The following is a 5,765-nucleotide window of genomic DNA, read 5'->3' on the forward strand; positions in this document are numbered from 1 at the left end:
CTAATCTGCACATCTTTGTATACTAAGGGGCAATTTAGCACGGCCAATCCACCTAACCTGTACATCTTTGGACACTAAGGGGCAATTTAGCACGGCCAATCCACCTAACCTGCACATCTTTGGACACTAAGGGCAATTTAGCACAACCAATCCACCTAACCAGTACATCTTTGGACACTAAGAGACAATTTAGCACGGCCAATCTACCTAACCTGCACATCTCTGGACACTAAGGGACAATTTAGTACGGCGAATCCACCTAACCTGCACATCTTTGGATACTAAGAGACAATTTAGCACGGCCAATCCACCTAACCTGCACATCTTTGGACACTAAGGGACAATTTAACACGGCCAATCCACCTAACCTGCACATCTTTGGACACTAAGGGACAATTTAGCACGGCCAATCCACCTAACCCGCACATCTTTGGACACTAAGGGACAATTTAACACGGCCAATCCACCTAACCCGCACATCTTTGGACACTAAGGGACAATTTAGCACGGCCAATCCACCTAACCTGTATATGTTTGGACTGTGGGGGGAAACCGGAGCATCCGGAGGAAACCCACGCAGACACAGGGAGAACATGCAGACTCCGCACAGATGGTCGCCCTGAGACGGGAATCGAACCCCGATCCCCAGCGCTGAGACAGCAGTGCTACCCATTGTTTCAGTCTGTGTCTACAGTAACTCTCTGAAAAAGCTCCAATACAAACTGACAGAAATAACCTCCATAGTTTCTTCATAGTTGAGAAACAACTCTTTGAAGGAAACAAAACGTGTAAAATAAGCTATGGGAGTTTCAGCGTGCAAAGGGCTGATGCAGACCACCATATTCCAGATGTTACGCAATGAGCTCTATTTTTAAGACAGAAATCGATCTTTAATTTATCTAACAAATACAGAACGCCTTGCGGCCCCCATTCTGCCGTCACCCTTTTCTTTAGTTGATGAAACAGAAGACAGAATCCCTACAGTACAAGCCATTCTGCCCATCGTGTGGGCACTGAGTCTTCGAATGAGTACTCTGTCCATGTACAATCCCCTGTCCACTCCTATCTCCGGAATCCCATAACCTAACCTGCACATCCTTGGACACGAAGGGCAATTTACCATGGCCAATCCGCAGAACTTGCACATCTTTGGACTGTGGGAGGAAACCGGAGCACCCGGAGGAAACCCACGCACACACGGGGAGGATGTGCAGACTCCGCACAAACAGTGACCCAGCGGGGAATCGAACCCGGGTCCCTGGCGCGGCGAGGCAGCGGCGATAACCCACTGTGCGGCCCTGGGCTTTTGTTTTACCCTCTTGTGCAATACACGGTCACACCCCAGCTCTTCGATGCGTGCAGAGCGAAGGCACCACTCGCGTTGCAGGGCAGCGGGTGTCTCCTCCGACGCCCAGCCCATCTCCCTGGGAAGAATGGTTAGGGGGGGGGTTACAGGCGGTGATCGGGGCGCAGGTGTAGCAGCTTATCCGGTGACCCCCCCCCACCCTCCCGCTGGAAACCCCATTTGCACCCGGCACGGGATCAGACTGGTCTCAGGTCTGTTCCTCCCCTCCCCTCCCCTCCTCTTCCCCCCCCCCCCCCCCCCCAGGCCAAGATTCATTGCCTTCGGGTCGCCTGGCTGCGCGACGGCAACGCGCGTGGGTTCGATCCCCACACCGGCCGAGGTTATCCGCAAAGGCCCCCCCCCCTCTCCAAGGAGTGGTGACCCTCCGGTTAAATCATCACCAGTCAGCTCGCTGGGAGAGCGGCCTGCGGTCCTCGGGGACTGGGGCGACTGTCATTTCGTTTTTTTTAAATGCGGGTACACCCACGTTGCGGTTAGGGCGTGGGTTCCAGGATTTGCACCCAACTGTCTCGGTAAAGTAGTAGCTGGGCAATTTAAGTGGAATAATATAGAACCTAGAACAGTACAGCACAGAACTCTAATAATCTTTAATAGTGTCGCAAGTAAGCTTACATTAACACCGCAACGAAGTTACTGTGAAAAGCCCCTAGTCGCCACATTCTGGCGCCTGTTCGGGTACACAGAGGGAGAATTCAGAACGTCCAATTCACCCAACAAGCACGTCTTTCGGGAGGAAACCGGAGGAAACCCACGCAGACACGGGGAGAACGTGCAGACTCCGCACAGACAGCGACCCGAGCCGGGAATCGAACCCGGGACCCCGGAGCTGTGAAGCAACAGTGCTAACCACTGTGCTACCGTGGCCGTCGGGCGGCAGGGCCTTGTCGCCTGACGAGTCAGAAGAGGGGCAGGAGGGCAAGAGACGACAGAGATAGGACAGGGGAGGGAGGGAGAGGGGCAAGCAGGGATTTATAAATCAGACGATACATTTTGGGGTTGACCGCTCTGGTGAATGTTGAGGCAGCGAAGGTTAGCAGAGACAGTACCCCCCCCCCCCCCCCCCCCCCCCCCCACTCCGTCTGTACTATACCAGAAGGTAAGGGCAGCCAGGTCAACTGAACGGCAAGGGTGTGGATTCAGGCCTTCGAAATAAAACCCGCACATCCTAATCCCTCTGCACCGTCCGATTGTAACTCCAGCCTCTGGCAGGAAACACTGCTCACGTTCTGAAGCCCGTAGTGTTCATCGTACCACGGCCGCCAGAAACATCAGCACCAATCTGCCCCCTTCATTGGCGCCAACGCACATTGCGCTGAGAGCTCGCCGCCATGGTTGCCCGACCAAAATCGGCCGGGGAATTTCCACGCACAGTGGAGCCCCCTTTTGTCTGCAAGTGCGGCAATGCCCCCAGCGCGCTGCGGCAAAAGGGGTTCGCCTTTTTTGGCCAGGCGATGGGCCGTGTGGCAGGGCTGCCACCTCAAATTCTAGCCTGTCGCTCCTCCGTGCCCCCAACATCTTTGAGCTTGTGCTAAAAAAGGATCGCTGACGACGGTCCACAAAGAGATGTCAAGCACCGTAGGAACACATCGAAATGACAGTGAGAGGGCATACAGTCCATTGCATCTGGGTAGTTTAACACAAAAGATCCAGTCCGTGTCCTTTTATACGGTCAGAGAGGGCAGGCAATTCATTGCATTAAGCACGCCCACCCCCACCTCCCCTAAAGGTATCCACTGGATCAGTCATGGCTCTCTGTTGGAAAGTGCTTGCCTCTGAATCGCAAGCTCCCGGGGTTCAAGCCCCACTCCGGGACGCAAGCAGAAAAGCCAAGGCTGACAGAAGTCAATTGCACCACTGCGGGAGTGCTGCGCTGTCAGGAGGCGCCCGCCTTTTTCTTATAATAATAATCTTTATTGTCAGAAGCAGGCTTACATTAACACTGCAATAAAGTTACTGTTAAAATCCCCTCGTCGCCACACTCCGGCTCCTGTTCGGGTACATAGGATTTACAGTGCAGAAGGAGGCTATTCTGCCCATCGGGTCTGCACTGGCCCTTGGAAAGAGCACCCTACCTAAGCCCATACCTCCACCTCCACCGTATCCCCACCTACTCTTTTTTTTTGGATGCTTAAGGGCAATTGATCATGGTCAATCCACCTAACCTGCACATCTTTGGACTGCGGGAGGAAACCGGAGCACCCGGAGGGAACCCACGCAGACACGGGGGGGGGGGGGGAGAACGTGCAGACTCCGCACAGACAGTGACCCAGCCAGGAATCGAACCTGGGACCCTGGAGCGGTGAAGCAACTGTGCTAACCACGGTGCAACCCACAGAGGGAGAATTTAGAATGCCCAGTTCGCCCAACAAGCACGTCTTTCGGGACTTGTGGGAGGAAACCGGAGCGCCCCGGAGGAAACCCGCGCGGACGCGGGGGAGAACGTGCACAAACAGTGACCCAAGCCGGGAATCGAACCTGGGACCCTGGCGCTGTGGAGCAACAGTGCTAACCAGTGTGCCACCGTACCGCCCCAGGGCTCCGTCCGCCTTGCTGGAGTGGAGGTACAAGATCCCGTGGCGTTATTTCCAAGCGGAACTGGGAAAAGGGGGCAGGTGGCCATGATAAAAGCATCACCAAAAAACCGATGAACCTGTCATTAACACCTCACCCACTGGTTACGAAAGGTGCTAAATTAGTTAAGGTACAAATCTACCGGCGCCAATAGCCCGCATCTTAACAGATGGGAAAGCAATATCACGTGCTTCGAATAAAGGGAAAACCACAGCAGAGTACAAATCAGCTCTCTGACAAAGTCTATCGCCACGTGCAACTGTTCAACAGGAATCTTCTCCCGAGCCCTGATAGCAAGGCCGACTGTCATGTCCCACAGCACCGCCGCCTTAATCAGCTGCCGTGAAAACCAACTGTTCTAAATGCATCGCAATCTGGCTGTCTAATTCAGCGTGCACACACTCGTGGCAAATCCCGTGCCGCATTTCCATAGGTCTCGCCACCCAGGCACATCCAGCACGCTGCTCCCCACACGCATCGCACTGACGGTATCGATAGGCTTTCAGCTCGTGAGCGCAAATTGCTCCCGCCTACCGTCAGCGACGACATGGGTAGGGTGACCTAGGTAACTGCTTGCGGTTGTCCAGCTCGAAACACGCTCCCCAAACACAACATTCTAGCAGAGAAATCCCTCGGAACACTCTCATCTGGCCGTTGAGTACAGTTCGACGGCGCACACTCTTTCACGGCACGTTCAATCCGGCTGGAACAGTAAAAGCTATTTGCATTCTCTCTCTCTCACAACGGAATATACAACTTGTGGCCAATTCATTATCATTGAAACGGGAATATTTCTCAAGGAAAAGGTGAATGGGGGGGGTTTAGGGTACAAGCTTCTAAGACACCATAATTCCTTTTTTTAAGAATATGAATTTAGCGTAACCAGATTCTTTATTTCCCCACAATTAAGGGGCAATTTAGCGCAGTCGATCCACCTGCCCTGCAGAGTTTTGGGTTGTGGGGCCGAGACCCACGCAGACACGGGGAGAATGTGCAAACTCCACACGGACAGTGACCCGGGGCCGAGATCGAACCCGGGTCCTCGGTGCCGTGGGGGGTGCAGTGCTAACCACTGCGCCGCCGTGCCGCCCCTACGAACGCCATAATTCAAACGCCGTGCAGCACGTGGAGGAACGATGTCCCTAACGCTCCACTTCAAACGTAGCTGCTCATACGGAAGGTGGTGGCAAAGAGGTTAGACCGCTTCCCTCTGGAGAATGGGAGCACCGGGTGCGAGTATGTCACCCTAACCCTTCAAAGGTGGATTACACAATAGCATGAACACGGGGCTCAGATTGCAGAGCGTGGCAACTTAAGAGGCACTTTTGTATTTGCTTAAAGCCATCCAGGCAACTCACAGGTCTCATTCACCACAGTAGAATCGCTACGACCCAGTGATATACAATCACAGATCTTCCCAGACCCCTGCGTCCGCAATTAATTCTGCACAACAGCCCCAAGGCTGCACGACACACCAACGCTCAGCCAAACAAAAAGGAAAAATCAATGCTTTTCTATTTCAAAAGAGCGAAAGAGGGCAACAGCCTATTTGGCAACAATCATCTGTGCAAATTCCACATCCATTAAAACACTCAAAACGGACTAAGAAAGCTCAGAAGGTGTGGTGGAAATGCACCAATGTGCCCACTGTGGTGAGATTTCCACAACTCGCAACACACAGAACGCCACAAACACTTGTATCTCTGGGCACTGCGCTAGGAAGTAAAGCTGCGAACAAAACGTTTCAATTTTCTCCGACGGGCACCGATTTCGGCATCCTTTTTCTTAGAAAAACAAACGTTCTCGCTCTCTAGACACAGTCTTTGTT

This window comes from Scyliorhinus torazame, chromosome 26 (assembly GCF_047496885.1).
Source record: "Scyliorhinus torazame isolate Kashiwa2021f chromosome 26, sScyTor2.1, whole genome shotgun sequence".
NCBI classification, from domain to species: domain Eukaryota; kingdom Metazoa; phylum Chordata; class Chondrichthyes; order Carcharhiniformes; family Scyliorhinidae; genus Scyliorhinus; species Scyliorhinus torazame.